At 34.7% G+C, this 17233-nt stretch overlaps 1 long non-coding RNA gene across 1 annotated transcript; it reads left to right on the top strand.

Annotated features, from left to right (window-relative positions):
* The first annotated feature begins 8703 nt into the window (after nucleotides 1–8703).
* LOC143228142 (uncharacterized) lies at nucleotides 8704–16025 on the top strand. Its single transcript, XR_013015213.1, has 3 exons — nucleotides 8704–8932; nucleotides 11537–11668; nucleotides 15765–16025. It is a non-coding gene; the product is annotated as an uncharacterized LOC143228142 (long non-coding RNA).
* The last annotated feature ends 1208 nt before the right edge of the window (nucleotides 16026–17233 follow it).

Genomic DNA, 17233 nt, shown 5'->3' with positions numbered 1-17233 from the left:
GTATATTTTGCAAAGTCATAGGTATCTAAAACATTTAAGCCACTCATTCAATTCTTAAAACATGAACAGGGTGAAGAGAAGGTTCATTTTGAACATCATCGATTGCGTCTGACACTAAACCTTTGGTTTGGGGTCAAGCCGAAATTACTGTCACGCGTTTCGTTTCACTCTGATCTCCAGTCCGGCACTAAGCCACACCAGACTGCACAGAGAGACTTTCTTTATTGGGAAGGTAGCTAGTTTCATCACTACCCACCGCCAACTCTTGGGCTACTCTTTTATCAACGAATAGTGGTATTGACAGTAACTTATAATGCTGCTACGGCTGAAAGGGCGTTTGATCGGGTTGGGGTTCAAAGCCGCGACCCTCAGATTGCGAGTCGAGCTCCTTAACCACCTGGCCATTCCGGGCCCAGCAGTTATTGAGATACAGAAAATGTTTGTCATAATCTCAACCTTTTCTATTGAATATATCGATACATCTTTGTTGAATGAAATGTAATTTGATATTTTAAAAACGTAAGATTTAATGCACTTTTTACCATCTGGTTGTATACACTACAGTTTGGTTTCCATAAAAAATCCCCTTCTTGTAATCAACATATTTACTGATAGCTTTGTGATTAAAGAGGTCCAAACATGGATATCTTTACTTAGTAACAGTTTATCAGTGTGAAATGATTATTCTTTCTACAGTTCATAGATATGTTACCATTCAAAGCACACGTATAAAAGGAAAATAAGTTTATTAAAAATAGAATAATTCAAAACATTGTTTTTTAAAAGCATAATCAAATTTTAATGTGAATTGTAAAACTTTCTAATAGTTCATCGTTACTTGTTGTTGTGAATTGTAAAACTTTCTAATAGTTCATCGTTACTTGTTGTTGTAAATTGTAAAACTTTCTAATAGTTCATCGTTACTTGTTGTGAATTGTAAAACTTTCTAATAGTTCATCGTTACTTGTTGTTGTGAATTGTAAAACTTTCTAATAGTTCATCGTTACTTGTTGTTGCCTTGTTTGGTTTATTATATTTGTCTGTAAACCACAAGTATCCCATTTTGAGTCAAGTGTCATTTGACGTATACTGAGACTACTTACGAAATATAACAAGGTATTTTTAAATATTGAGTACAAGGCTGATTTTAGTAGCAAGACTTCAAATACGTGATCTGTATGCTTAATTTCAGCTGATTAACTAATAACAAGTAAGTTTGTTTGTTTTGACCAACCATGAACCTGTTTAGAAAAATCACACACGTAAGCTTTAGGGATGTTAATTTTCTCTCAAGAGATACAGCAGGTTTTATAGACATAAGTCTGACTGTTGTCATACAAATTAACTTCGATGGTTAATTTGTAGAATGTATTGTAGAAGCAGGTGGTATAAGCAGTTAGCTCTACTTAATAAAACCTGATTAGATTACTTTTATACCTCGAAGAGGTTTATTTGCCTTCTGTCACTTACTTGTTCACTTTATTATTTTGCTCTTGAGCACGTATTTCCTTGTCGTAGTTGTTTTATACTTAAATCTTAGTTGAAATTAGAAGCACTGTGTAAAATTTTGTTTTATGAATACAATAGATTATCGTTTTATGGGCCCTCTAACTCAGGGCAGTAAACAGAAAAGTTTCATACGTTGATACGTATTGATACACTGCTCATGGCGTGTCTTTAAGGTAGAGCTGTGACGAATACCCAGGTAATCGAATATAATTCGATTTCTCAAGGAAATCGATTTTTAGGTCAAAATGATTAATCCTTTTTATTCAGAAATATAAACTTAATTCTTCTACATACGAATGTTTTGGTTTATTTCGAATTTCGCGCAAAGCTACACGAGGGCTATCTGCGCTAGCCGTCCCTAATTTAGCAGTGTAAGACTAGAGAGAAGTCAGTCACAATCACCCTCTCCCAACTCTTGGGTTACTCTTTTACAACGAATAGTGGTATTGGCCGTCACATTTCAAAGCCCTCATGGCTGAAAGGGTGAACATGTTTGGTGTGACGGAGAATGGAACCTGCGATGTCACGCGTAACTTTCAACAGGCGTGAGTCTTAACAGTTATTTACATACTACAACAGAAACTGACTCTGCCCAGCATGGCGAGGTGGTTAAGGCACTCGACTCGTAATCTAAAGGTCAAGGGTTCAAATCCCTGTTACACCAAACATGTTTGCCCTTTCAGCCGTGGGGGCGCTATTATGTTCGGTCAATCTCACTATTCGTTGGTAAAAGAGTAGCCCAAGAATTAGCTCTGGTGGTGATGACTAGCTGCCTTCCCTCTAGTCTTACATTGCAAAATTAAGGATGGCTAGCGCAGATAGCCCTCGTGTAGCTTTGTGCGAAATTTGAAAACAAACTGACCCTCTATATCAAGTACAAATACATGCAGATATGTCGTTCCTGGAAAATAACACAATATGTTCCCCATATTTCCTCTACTACTAAGTCTTGGTTATTTTAATATCTTCATCATTTGTACTAATGTTGGATTCAAAATGGCCTATCATTATCCGATTCCATTTCATGAAAACAATTAATTTATTTTAATACTACAAACTTGTCGTAATCTTGCTTTTATTGTTTCACTCATTTATTTTATTCAATTCATCCAAACTAGTATTTATCTCATTCTAGGACTTTTTATTCGAACATAATTTTATAGAAATGGATTAATATTTCAGAGAGGAACATTTCGTACACTTAAAACGATTAAAATAATTTAAAATACTAAATATACCAGTTAATTTCGGTAAGTTCTTGGTAGTCTGGCACATATCTCCTGAAAACATAATTAGATATAACATAATTCAGAAGTTTTCAGTTCATCAATGTTCTACATTCAAACAGTAGTTTCAATGGCAAAGTGAAAATTAATCTGTTACAGGCAGTGAAACATCACTGAGCTCAACCAATAATATTGTGATGTGGTTTGTAAACTGTGAGGAATCAGTTGAAACACGTAAACATGTGTGTAAACTGTGAGGAATCAGTTGAAACACGTATACATGTGTCTAAACTGTGATGAATCAGTTCAAACACGTATACATGTGTGTAAACTGTGATGAATCAGTTCAAACACGTATACATGTGTGTAAACTGTGATGAATCAGTTCAAACACGTATACATGTGTGTAAACTATGAGGAATCAGTTCAAACACGTATACATGCGTGTAAACTGTGAGGGATCAGTTCAAACACGTATACATGTGTGTAAGCTGTGATGAATCAGTTCAAACACGTATACATGTGTGTAAACTATGAGGAATCAGTTGAAACACGTATACATGCGTGTAAACTATGAGGAATCAGTTCAAACACGTATACATGTGTGTAAACTGTGATGAATCAGTTCAAACACGTATACATGTGTGTAAACTGTGATGAATCAGTTCAAACACGTATACATGTGTGTAAACTGTGATGAATCAGTTCAAACACGTATACATGTGTGTAAACTGTGATGAATCAGTTCAAACACGTATACATGTGTGTAAACTATGAGGAATCAGTTGAAACACGTATACATGTGTCTAAACTGTGATGAATCAGTTCAAACACGTATACATGTGTGTAAACTGTGATGAATCAGTTCAAACACGTATACATTTGTGTAAACTGTGATGAATCAGTTCAAACACGTATACATGTGTGTAAACTGTGATGAATCAGTTCAAACACGTATACATGTGTGTAAACTATGAGGAATCAGTTGAAACACGTATACATGCGTGTAAACTGTGAGGGATCAGTTCAAACACGTATCCATGTGTGTAAACTGTGAGGAATTAGTTCAAACACGTATACATGTGTGTAAACTGTGATGAATCAGTTCAAACACGTATACATGTGTGTAAACTGTGATGAATCAGTTCAAACACGTATACATGTGTGTAAACTATGAGGAATCAGTTGAAACACGTATACATGCGTGTAAACTGTGAGGGATCAGTTGAAACACGTATACATGTGTGTAAGCTGTTAGAAATCAGTTGAAACACGTATACATGTGTCTAAACTGTGATGAATCAGTTGAAACACGTATACATGTGTGTAAACTGTGATGAATTAGTTCAAACACGTATACATGTGTGTAAGCTGTTAGAAATCAGTTCAAACACGTATACATGTGTGTAAACTGTGAGGGATCAGTTCAAACACGTATACATGTGTGTAAGCTGTTAGAAATCAGTTCAAACACGTATCCATGTGTGTAAACTGTGATGAATTAGTTCAAACACGTATACATGTGTGTAAACTGTGAGGGATCAGTTGAAACACGTATACATGTGTGTAAGCTGTTAGAAATCAGTTGAAACACGTATACATGTGTCTAAACTGTGATGAATCAGTTGAAACACGTATACATGTGTGTAAACTGTGATGAATTAGTTCAAACACGTATACATGTGTGTAAGCTGTTAGAAATCAGTTCAAACACGTATACATGAGTGTAAACTGTGAGGGATCAGTTCAAACACGTATACATGTGTGTAAGCTGTTAGAAATCAGTTCAAACACGTATCCATGTGTGTAAACTGTGATGAATTAGTTCAAACACGTATACATGTGTGTAAACTGTGATGAATCAGTTCAAACACGTATCCATGTGTGTAAACTGTGATGAATCAGTTCAAACACGTATACATGTGTGTAAACTGTGATGAATCAGTTCAAACACGTATACATGTGTGTAAACTGTGATGAATCAGTTCAAACACGTATACATGTGTGTAAACTATGAGGAATTAATTGAAACACGTATACATGCGTGTAAACTGTGAGGGATCAGTTCAAACACGTATACATGTGTGTAAACTGTGATGAATTAGTTCAAACACGTATACATGTGTGTAAACTGTGATGAATCAGTTCAAACACGTATACATGTGTGTAAACTGTGATGAATCAGTTCAAACACGTATACATGTGTGTAAACTATGAGGAATCAGTTGAAACACGTATACATGCGTGTAAACTGTGAGGGATCAGTTCAAACACGTATCCATGTGTGTAAACTGTGATGAATTAGTTCAAACACGTATACATGTGTGTAAACTGTGATGAATAAGTTCAAACACGTATACATGTGTGTAAACTGTGATGAATCAGTTCAAACACGTATACATGTGTGTAAACTATGAGGAATCAGTTGAAACACGTATACATGCGTGTAAACTGTGAGGGATCAGTTCAAACACGTATACATGTGTGTAAGCTGTTAGAAATCAGTTCAAACACGTATGCATGTGTGTAAACTGTGAGGGATCAGTTCAAACACGTATACATGTGTGTAAACTGTGATGAATCAGTTCAAACACGTATACATGTGTGTAAGCTGTTAGAAATCAGTTCAAACACGTATGCATGTGTGTAAGCTGTTAGAAATCAGTTCAAACACGTATGCATGTGTGTAAACTGTGATGAATTAGTTCAAACACGTATACATGTGTGTAAACTGTGATGAATCAGTTCAAACACGTATACATGTGTGTAAACTGTGATGAATCAGTTCAAACACGTATACATGTGTGTAAACTGTGATGAATCAGTTCAAACACGTATACATGTGTGTAAACTATGAGGAATCAGTTGAAACACGTATACATGCGTGTAAACTGTGAGGGATCAGTTCAAACACGTATACATGTGTGTAAACTGTGATGAATTAGTTCAAACACGTATACATGTGTGTAAACTGTGATGAATAAGTTCAAACACGTATACATGTGTGTAAACTGTGATTAATCAGTTCAAACACGTATACATGTGTGTAAACTATGAGGAATCAGTTGAAACACGTATACATGCGTGTAAACTGTGAGGGATCAGTTCAAACACGTATACATGTGTGTAAGCTGTTAGAAATCAGTTCAAACACGTATGCATGTGTGTAAACTGTGATGAATCAGTTCAAACACGTATACATGTGTGTAAGCTGTTAGAAATCAGTTCAAACACGTATGCATGTGTGTAAGCTGTTAGAAATCAGTTCAAACACGTATGCATGTTTACACATAAGAATTTACTAACCGTCCACTTCTTTCCATCAACGTTACACATAATCATCCACTATAGTTCATTTACATTGTCCACAGTTATTCGTTTATTTATACTTATAAACATGCCTATGTGTAATAACTAATTATTATGGTTTTATTACTAATGATATTGCTGTTTATTACTCATAATAATTATTCTTGTGAATCATCCATCATTTCATGTGCACACTTACCTTGTGGTTTTTGATCATAACCATTTATGAAAACTAACGTAACTTAGTGTGTGTTCTCTTCAGGCTGACATTTAAAATGTATTTAAAACAAAGCTCTTTTAAATTACGTATTATTTAATCCAATAGTTTAGTAAACCGCGAGAATTAGCCATTGTATTAGAGTGAACACGTTGTCCATATGGCTTGGTTGAATGTTGTTTAGATTCATAGTTCATACAAATTAGGAATTAGACAGGCCAGTGATGTATTTAATCTCACTGTGTGTAGACTTGTAATTACAGTATTAGCAGGGTAGAATCATAAACGTAATATCATTGATAGCAGTGTAATAAACGTGTGTTTAGTTCAGTATAATAAATGTGTTTTTTAGTTGTTTAAGTAGGTTGGTTTTGTGTGTTTTCGTCCATATTACTGTAAACTGGTCGTAACAATAGAAACATTCCACTTGACGTCCAACATCAAACATGCTAACATTTCTGCAACGCCCAATATTATTTTTTTTCTCTTTATCGTGTCATCCACTAGTACAGCAGTAACTATTCGCATTTACAACGTTAAAATAAGGGATTCGATTCCCCTCGGTGGACAAGGCAGATAGCCTCATGTGGCTTTGCTATAAGAAAAACACACTCTATAGTGCAGACGGTTTGACGTTGCTTCGTACCTTCTACACTATTTTATTGTAATACCTTCTTCTTACATGACAGTGAAGCATAAACTACACTTACAGATTTTAAGGTGTTACGTGACTAAAATTGTCACAACGTTTACCTTAAAATAATCGCTTTCAAACTCTCTTGTTATGGTAAAAACAACTAAATGATAATAAAATATTCACTCACAAAATAAATAAATCAACAACACCTACATTAAACAGTTTTTATATCATGACATCCACCAAAACCTCCTTCTTTTGTGACTATGGATGGCCATGACCTGAAAATTCCATATTCAAGAATCATTGGACACGTCTGAGGTTATTTTGTAGATGTCAAAATAAGATCAAGTGTTTAGTGATTAGGGTGAACGAACGTGATTGAACTTTATTACTAGTAGAGGTTTTGTAATTTTTATCGACTGTGAGTACTTTGATGTGACCTGATAAAAAGGAGAACGCGAAGCAGAGGTAAATAGAAATGTCTCTACCTTTACTTAATATTTGGAGGTTTAGTCGTGAAAACAACTATGTTAATCCTGTGTATTTTCTGTTAAGGTTAAAAATAGTCAGTGTAGTCTAACTTTTATGTAGATAGGTGCTGAGTAATGCTTTCTTACAATGGTCTGTTAATTTAATATTACCTCGCTCGTTTCATAGAACTTTATATTGCTACTTTATAAAGACGCTGGTTGTTTATGAAAGCATTTTTAGATTTAAAGTTAATTCTGTCGAGTCTGATAGGCGTGTCCTTCCTCGATAGTAAAACTGAATTAAAAATATAAAAGAATAACTTGTGGTTCTTTTACACATAGGCCTGGCATGACCAGGTGGGTTAAGGCGTTCGTCTCGTAATCTGAGAGTCACGGGTTCGAATCCTGTCTTATGAAACATGCTCGCCCTTTCAGCCGTGGGGGCGTTATAATTTGACAGTCAGTCCCATTATTCGTTGGTGAAAAAGTAGCCCAAGAATTGGTGGTGGGTGGTGATGAATGGCTGCCTTTCCTCTGGTCTTACACTGCTAAATTAGGGACGGCTAGCGCAGATAGCCCTCGAATAGCTTTGAGGGAAGTTAAAAACAAACAAAGACTCGCGCGGAGGACGTAACAAGTGGTAAAAGCGAGAAAGAAAGACTTTTATGAACAATTTATGGAACAATAATAATCAGTGATGTCGAGAAAACCCACTTGTAGAGAAATATATATGTAAAAACGGCTCGTTTGGGTTGAGAAAATATTTTACATAGAAGAGCGAACATATAAATTTATGGAACAGCCACAGCCATGATATATTTTTAAACATTGCTTCATTTTTTAATACTTTGTTTCAATTCTTAGTGTATAGTATTTCTTTTTCCATATTATATAAAATAATTATTTTATGAAATGTCTTCTCCAACGTTATCTAAAAAAAACAAATATGAATTTCGTATTTTCGACGAGTATTTGGAGTCAAACACGAAGCTCAACATAAAATTTCCGCAATGACACTGGGGAACATTTTTGATTATAGTAATATCTTTCCACCTTATTTGTGACAATTCTAAAGATAACTTTATTTATTAAGAGTGAAGTCATAAATAATATTGTGAACTGTATATGGGAAGGATTTTGAATAGTTTAGCCGTCTAGTATTGTTACGCGGAATCAGTCGGTAAATAAATTTTCTGAAACATGCACGTTTTAGGAATACATCAAAGGTAAGGTGCGGATTTGTAGTAGCAAAGATTGTGGAATGTACAACGTAGTGGTTACGTGGGTGTTTTTAATAGAACAGGCTCCAATAATATGTAAGATTATTATGGTGTGGATGCTTTTTCTAAGTTGGTAAAAATGATTATGGTTAATATTAGGCCTGTTATATTTTATAACACTGCATTCTTCAGTTAGCCCCCTATTGAGGAGTGTATAATAATATTTCACCAACTACACTATTTTAGTCATATCCATTATTGACGATATGTTTCGCTCAACCCAGAACTCATCACGCTGATTGGAACACAACAAATGCAGGAGTGGTCGAAGAACTATTTACGTAAGTCATTTGTTATAAGAATAACAATTATTATGTTGTGAACGTCTATTACTAGCTCGATAATTACTTGTTTAGAGACTGAGGAAATTAACCAAGAAAATATTAAGTTAACCCTATTTTGTGTGTGGTACTTCCTGTTTCATTTGGTATACCCTCATCGCTGGTGACATTTGAAAGAAATCGAATGTTGCACGATCAGCTTAATCTCTCGTGCTACATTTCGTGACTGAAAATTTGTCAGTGTGTTGGGCTGCTTCACTAGTTCGAGCACGCGTTCACTAAACGATAACTATTTTTGTTTTGCTCGAAAGGACACAGATAACATTTCCAGATAACATTCACATAACCCTTCATAATAGAAATCTTCAGGTTTGTAAACGCTATCTCCTGTAGCTTATGTTTTAGAAAACTCTTTGACAGTTTTTCCTTCTGAAGACCTTTCTCACCAGTCTTATAAGATTGAACTCCTCTTCAACATAGTAATTACAGCCTTCTTGTGGGAACAAAATGGTGCCTGGATTTTCGCAATCAGTTCGTGAGGGACATTTAATGCATTACTAAATCCTCTACACATAACATCCATGTCACATGGATGTATCCACTTGCGAATGTTTCAACATAACTTCAGGATATATGCTGGGTCATTATTTCACTCATCTGTAAGGTATTAAACTTGAGGTACCCATCAATGAAGTTCCAAATGTCATTGGTTTGGCAGTTCATTGTTCTTGTACTTAGTTTAACTTGACACTTTTGTACATATACACGCACATGTCTTCTAGAAAAGGTCCAGTGTAAGAGAATGGTTACAGTTAGATATAAATTAGTGGCTTCTGCTACGTTAAAATCCAAGATACTGAGGAGAAAAAAAACCCGCTTACTAAAGCAGAAAAAACAGAAATCGTTGTTTCTTTACGGCAAATGTAATTTTTCCAATCCAGAATTACAATGAAGAAAAACTGGCCTTAATGTGTGGAAACATTTGGACAAATAATAATATTGTTGTTTTTGAATTTCGCGCAAAGCTAAATGATGGCTCTTTGCGCTAACCGTCCCTATTTAAGCAGTGTAAGACTAGAGGGAAGGCCGCTAGTCATCACCACCCACCGCCAACTCTTGGGCTACTCTTTTACCAACAAAAAGTGGGATTGACAGTGACTTTATAACGCCCTCACGGCTGAAAGGGCGTGCATGTTTGATGTGATGGGGATTCAAACCCGCGACCCTCGGATTAGGAGTCGATTACCTTAACCACCTGCCTTCATATGGTTGTTCTTGATAGGTTAAACAGCTTTCTTGGCAAATATTTGTCCCCCGCTAGTACAGCGGTGAGTGTACAGATTTACAATGCCAAAATAAAGGGTTCGATTCTCCTCGGTGGACTCACCAGATAGCCTGATGTGGCTTTGCTATAAGAAAAACACACACAAATACACATGGCAAATATTTATTTTCTGCCTGCCTGTAATTTGTAGACAAAGTTTCTATATTAGTTTCCTATCTCTTTAAAGGACTTCACCAAATATTCGAAACTGTATTTTAGTGTAAGTTATTTTTAAAACCTTAACCATTTGTTATGCTATTTGTAAATGTTTGGAATGATAGATCATACTGAAGTGCTATTGTTTCATGAAGCAAACAATAAAAACAAATAGCAATCTTATTCGGTTACAGACTTCTAAGATTAAAATCTCTTCTTAATGGTGCTAAGTAAATCTTTCTTTCAAAGATGACCTGAATGCACTCTTTAAAACTTCACGTTTCTAACACTAACAATGGATTCTTGATAGGGTAAACGAAGTTTAATATGGAATAAAAAAACGGTTAATAAAACGCAAAGCATTTTATTCGCTTCAAAACTACTGTCTGTGAACATTTTGGAGCATTAAACAGAACTGGTCGTTCATTACTTAAACCCAGACACCCATCCATCTGTTCACATTCTCAAACTACATGTTAGAATATCTCATTTAACGATTTCTCTGTCATCACTACAGGATCTTCAGACCTCGAACTTTACATTAAAGCAAGTCTACTTACAGCTAAAGACAGCCCTATTCGTAACGACTCTCAAAGCTCTTTTTGGTCAAAACTTGTTATAAATGTTCACACTAAAGTTCAACTGTTGTGCAATATATTTATAATCCATTATTTTTATATTGTCTTTCAGTTTACCACTTCTGGTAAAATCTAAGTAAATTAGTAATTGTGATATTATGCTTTAAGTAAATAGTCACCTTCGTAACACAATTTACTGTGTTGGATCGTTATGTATGAAACGTATCTTTAATTATCTATTTTCGATTAAATTTGACATTGGTAACAGTGATTAAACTGAGTAACTAATTCCCCAATCATTCGTTATATAATAATACTCAGCTGTTTTTATTCTTGCTTCAAACATGTTTTCCTTGTCCTTGAGAATGGAATGCTTTATTATTCTGTTTAAGTATTTATATATTGGAGTTTTGATCTTTCTGAAACATGCCTTTCCTAATAAAAAATAACAACAACATAATATTGACGATATGTATGCTGTTTTGTGTTTTAAGATTCCGTTTAACTTGAAATATAGATCTATTTATATGTGTGTTTTTCTTATAGTAAAGCCACATCGTGATATGTGTCGAGTCCACTGACGGAAATCAAACCTCTAATTTTAGCGTTGTAAATCCGCAGACTTACCGCTGTACCAGCGGGAGACCGTCTGTATATGGACATGGACAGAAAGAGGAGGTGATTTTATATATTTATTAACACAAAACACGTAATTTTGGCTTAGAAAAAAAATGCTTCGCTCTGGTTACTCGACCGCCCATACGTAATATTCCCTACCCTGAAGTTTCTCAATGCTGCCCACAAAATATAAATAAAACATCACTTGATCGACCCATATGAAGAACACCTTTCGATATTTTTTATTGCATCAATCTGCTATTATATTATGCAAGATGAAGGGCATAAGAAACCACATCTCTGATTCGTTAGTTCATGTGATGTGTCAACGATTCAGCCAGTCATAGGTGAGCTTCCATTCAGGTAATATTAAACATTTCATCACGTTGGCTAGAGTATTGGCTGTCGTCTCTAAAAAGTAACAAATGTCCACATGTTCTCCCAGTAACGACAGCGTCACAGTTTACTGGAACAGTCAAAGACGTGTTGAGTCATACCATCCCAAACTGGATTCGAATGATTATGAGCAGATATCAACACATGTTGACCCGTACGAACTTTCAATAGACATTGGGATAGACTAATTAGCAGAAACGTTTGGTGTTAAATCAATTGCATTTCACTTTAGCCTAAACCAAAACACCTGCGAAAGTTGAAACTACCACTAAAGAAAATTATACGGTAACAAAATCCCAAGATCCAATCAGCTCAATACCCGCCTACAAACACGATTTTGGATGACGTAAGAAAATGTAGAAAAGAAAGTAATGTCTACCCCCCCCTACGTTTCTTCAACGCATAATAGGAAACAAAGCATTTTTATGTATACCTTATTCCTTGATCTTGGCTTCTCGTTTCTAAAACTACTGAACAGCACAGAAATTAATTTTGTGCAATACATAGGTTTTAATGTGACATGAGAATGAATATATTTATAAAGTTTTTTTTATTTTTATACATATAAAAGTTGTTTTTCTGTTTTAAATTTCGCGCAAAACTACACGAAGGCTATCTGCGCTAGCCGGCCATAATTTATAGTGTAAGACCAGAGGGAAGGCAGCTTGTCATCACCACCCACTGCCAACTCTTGGGCTACTCTTTTACCAACGAATAGTGGTATTGACCGTCACATTATAACGTCCCCACGGCTGAAAGGGCGAGCATGTTTGGTGCGACGCGGAGTCGAACTCGCGACCATCAGATTATAATTCGAGTGCTTTAATCACCTGGCCATGTCTGGTCCACATACACACAGAAAGTCTTCCAAAAATGTATGCAACATACCAAAAATAGCTGTCTAGAACTATTGTCTACTTTCAAATTTATCAGAGCTCAATGTAATATACAAAATATCATCAAACATTTTGTATTATTTTATTTGAAACATTTCGTACTATCTTATTTGAAACAATTTGTATTATTTTATTTGAAACATTTCGTATTATCTTATTTGAAACATTTTGTATTATCTTATTTGAAACATTTTGTATTATCTTATTTGAAACATTCTGTATTATCTTATTTGAAACATTTTGTATTAATTTATTTGAAACATTTTGTATTATCTTATTTGAAACATTTTGTATTAATTTATTTGAAACATTTTGTATTATCTTATTTGAAACATTTTGTATTAATTTATTTGAAACATTTTGTATTATCTTATTTGAAACATTTTGTATTAATTTATTTGAAACATTTTGTATTATCTTATTTGAAACATTTCGTATTATCTTATTTGAAACATTTTGTATTATCTTATTTGAAACATTTTGTATTAATTTATTTGAAACATTCTGTATTATCTTATTTGAAACATTTTGTATTAATTTATTTGAAACATTTTGTATTATCTTATTTGAAACATTTTGTATTAATTTATTTGAAACATTTTGTATTATCTTATTTGAAACATTCTGTATTAATTTATTTGAAACATTTTGTATTATCTTATTTGAAACATTTTGTATTATTTTATTTAAAAATTTCCACATCTTTCTGAAACCATCGAAACATTGCTGTGTGAAAGCCTTAACTTTTCCAATAAATTATTAATTATTTTTAATAATTATTTGATGAAAACAATATTCTTAGTTATCTTGTTTTTTGGGATTTTCACAGTTATGAAAACATACATATGTACGTCCCACTCTAAAGAACTGTCATTAGTACAGATATAAGGCACACTATACAACCTTTGTTTTAGGCTAGAAAAGTCTGATATCAATAACATATGAGTTCGGAATTTTATAATATCACGCTGAAATTTTCCCCTTCAAACTTCCCAACGTTTGTCAGTTTCAAGTTTGAGATAAGTAAGGACTTATTAAAATGTGTATATTTTGATTTTTCATTGTGTAACTAAAAGTAAACCCGGGACTATTATTTATTTATAAATGTGGGAGTGAAAAAGTTAAGGCTAAAATATTCCTTTCTTTAGGCATATAAAGCCTAAAAAACAAAGAACTTGTATAATAGAATAACAATCTGCATTTTCAGTTATGATTTTTTATTATTGGAAGTGCTTATGTAAAGAAGTGTCTTTCATGCTGAGGAACTAAACACTTTTTCTAAGTCAAGTGTGACATCAATTCTGGATTTATCACTCCGCCCCCTACATATGCCACATTAATTTAAATAGAAAAACTATAAACTGGTAATGTGAAATACTTGCATATTAGGGCTTGAATAAAATACAAGGAATAGCCGTTATTTATTAGAATGTTCTGTTAATTAGTGATTTCGATATGACTAGAAAGACTCTGAGAACAAATGTTATATGTTCCGTTGAGAAGGCCGAGTATAAGGTTTCGTCCAAACGAGTTCGGAACAAAACTGTGGAATCGAGTATGTAAACCCGAGTATGTTGTGAAATGGTTATGTAATCTGCTAATATGGATACTAAGAGAGGGTAATTTACCTCTTCCTTTTATTCAGTTTCGCAAGTAAAATTAATGTTAGGATATTTGGAATTTAATTAATTAAATAACTGTTTGATGTGATTAGAGCTTCGAAACAGTATGTTGGTATCATTAACACATCTCCAAAATAGAATTGATTTGTGTTCAGTTGGATAAGTATATAGCCAAAAACACTCAAAGTAACAAAATAATGTTACTGAGACTCAACCCTAAAGGTGACTTCACTACCACGTCATCAACTTCGTCATATACCTGACCGTTAAGACAAAATGATTATCCATGAAGGGAAGTTTGAGTAATTCTTAGAACTGTTGATGGTTAAAGCTTGTGTGTATTATTTCATATTTTGTTTGAGAAAGTTTATTTAAGATTATATGTATTGTTTCATTGAGTGAAATGTTTGTGAATAATGGTTCAGTGTTGAAACTAGCAAGTATATATCGACAAGTTTTATTAATGTTAGAAATTTCTAAAAGAAAAAAGGTTGTTTTTTTATTTCGCGCAAAGCTACACGAGGACTATCTGCGCTAGCAGTTCCTAATTTAGCAGTGTAAGACTAGAGGGAAGGCAGTTAGCCATCACCACGCACCCTCTAGTCTTACACTGCTAAATTAGGGACGGCGAGCACAGATAGCCCTCGAGTAGCTTTGTGCGAAATTAAAAAAAAAAAAACAATAAGAGACAACATGTTATCAGAAGAAAACTTGGAGGAATCATACCAGAACAGTAATGAGTCACTACAGTTAACAAGGTGTATAGGAGATAAGGGGAAAACAGGTTATCAGTAGAAAACTTGTAGGGAACAAGTCAGATCAGTAATATGTTTTCGGCACAATAAACAGTTAATTGAACGATAAACATTTCCATTCACTCTCATATTCTCTCAGAGATTTCCGTAGGTTATTGTATTTAAAGACTAGGAAGGTTTATTAAGAATGGAGAAACTTTTCATAGAGCAAAGTAGGAAACTCTTTAACTCGAGATGATATATGAACCTGTTTATTTATAAACTGCTGTTCATACTTACTTTACTTATACAAGGCAAATGTAATTTAAATGTTTTCCTTCTGTTATGTATTCTTTTATTTCCTATAAATACAGCGGTATGTCTGCGAAATCAAAAAGCCAGAAACCGGGTTTAGATACCTGTGATAGGCAGGGTAAAGATACCCATTTGTGTAGCATTGGGCTTAACTTGAAACAAATATATTATTTAATACCTTTCTTGTTTGTAGGTTCGTACATCTAAACGATTCCACAAGTCCAGAAACAAAAACACCTGGATTATTTGTTTGGTAGGCTCCCTCTCTACAGGATCCAACAAGTCCAGAAACAACAACACCTGGATTATTTGTTTGGTAGGGTCCCTCTCTACAGGATCCAACAAGTTCAGAAACAACAACTCCTGGATTATTTGTTTCGTCGACTCGTATCTATACATGATTCGACAAGTCCAGAAACAGCAATGCCTGTATTATTGTTTTGTAGGTTCGCACCTCTACACGATTCCACAAGTCCAGAAACAACAACGTCTGGGCTTTTTTAATTTTTGGGTTATTATATACACATGATTCAACAAGCCCAGAAACAAAAACCCCTGAATTATTTATCTGATAATAACTTATGTAATCTCTTTGTTTGATTACAAAGATGACCGAATCTGATGTATCATACGATACTTGGATTTGTAACTTTACAGAGTGGACACTAAAACTACACTCAATGTCACCAGAATATTGCGACCTGTGGCAGACTGTGGAAACAGCATTTAACTTAGAAAACGAAACAAAAAATGAAACGATAGGTTCTGAGCTCACACACTTACGATTTCTGAACTTAAGTCGCTTTTGGATTCAACGAGTGTTTGTACCAATAATTTCTTTTGTCGGTGTCGTAGGCAACCTTTCGACCATCGTGATCATGACCCGTCGACATATGCGCTCCTCTACCAATAATTACTTAACCGGCTTGGCCATTTTTGACATGCTGTATTTAATGTGTATTCTGATCTTGTCCATTTCTCACTACCCTGGTATGACTGATTTCCACCATGTTAATTACTGGCGACTGTGGCCCTATACTATACTCCTAACTGACGCCTGTAGTAATACTTCTGTGTGGTTGACTGTAGCCTTTACAATCGAGAGATATGTCGCCGTGTGTCACCCAATAAAGGAAAGGTGTACTGCACCGAGTCTCGCGCCAGAAAGGTGGTTATAACTGTGGCCTTCGTATGTTCTTGTTTGACTATTCCGACTCCTTTCGAATGGACTGTTACAGAGGTCACTGACCCCCTTACGAACAAAACTACAGTACAGCCAACATTTTCTGAACTTGGAATGAATATACTCTACAGAAACATATATTACTGGTTATGCGTATCTTTGTTCGTCTTCTTACCACTTATTATGCTGACTGTCTTCAACTTTTTCTTGATCAGGTCTGTACATGCTTCCAAAGACCAACGGAAAACGATGACCAGACGCCGAAACAATCGGAATTATTCTCGACAGGAGAGAAAGATTACCATTATGCTGATTGCTGTAGTTGTCTCCTTTATGGTCTGTCAGCTGCCCACAGCTGTTCTCCTGGTGTACACCACGTTTCAGCCCCCAAATCCCATGACTCGTGGATTAGGAAACATCTTTAACTTCTTGATGGCTATTAATTCCGCTGGGAATTTTATTCTTTATTGTCTTCTCAG

This window comes from Tachypleus tridentatus, chromosome 10, assembly GCF_004210375.1.
Source record: "Tachypleus tridentatus isolate NWPU-2018 chromosome 10, ASM421037v1, whole genome shotgun sequence".
Classification (NCBI taxonomy): Eukaryota; Metazoa; Arthropoda; class Merostomata; order Xiphosura; family Limulidae; genus Tachypleus; species Tachypleus tridentatus.
The sequence above is the reverse complement of the archived record's forward strand: the minus strand, read 5'-3'. Positions and strand labels throughout refer to the sequence as shown.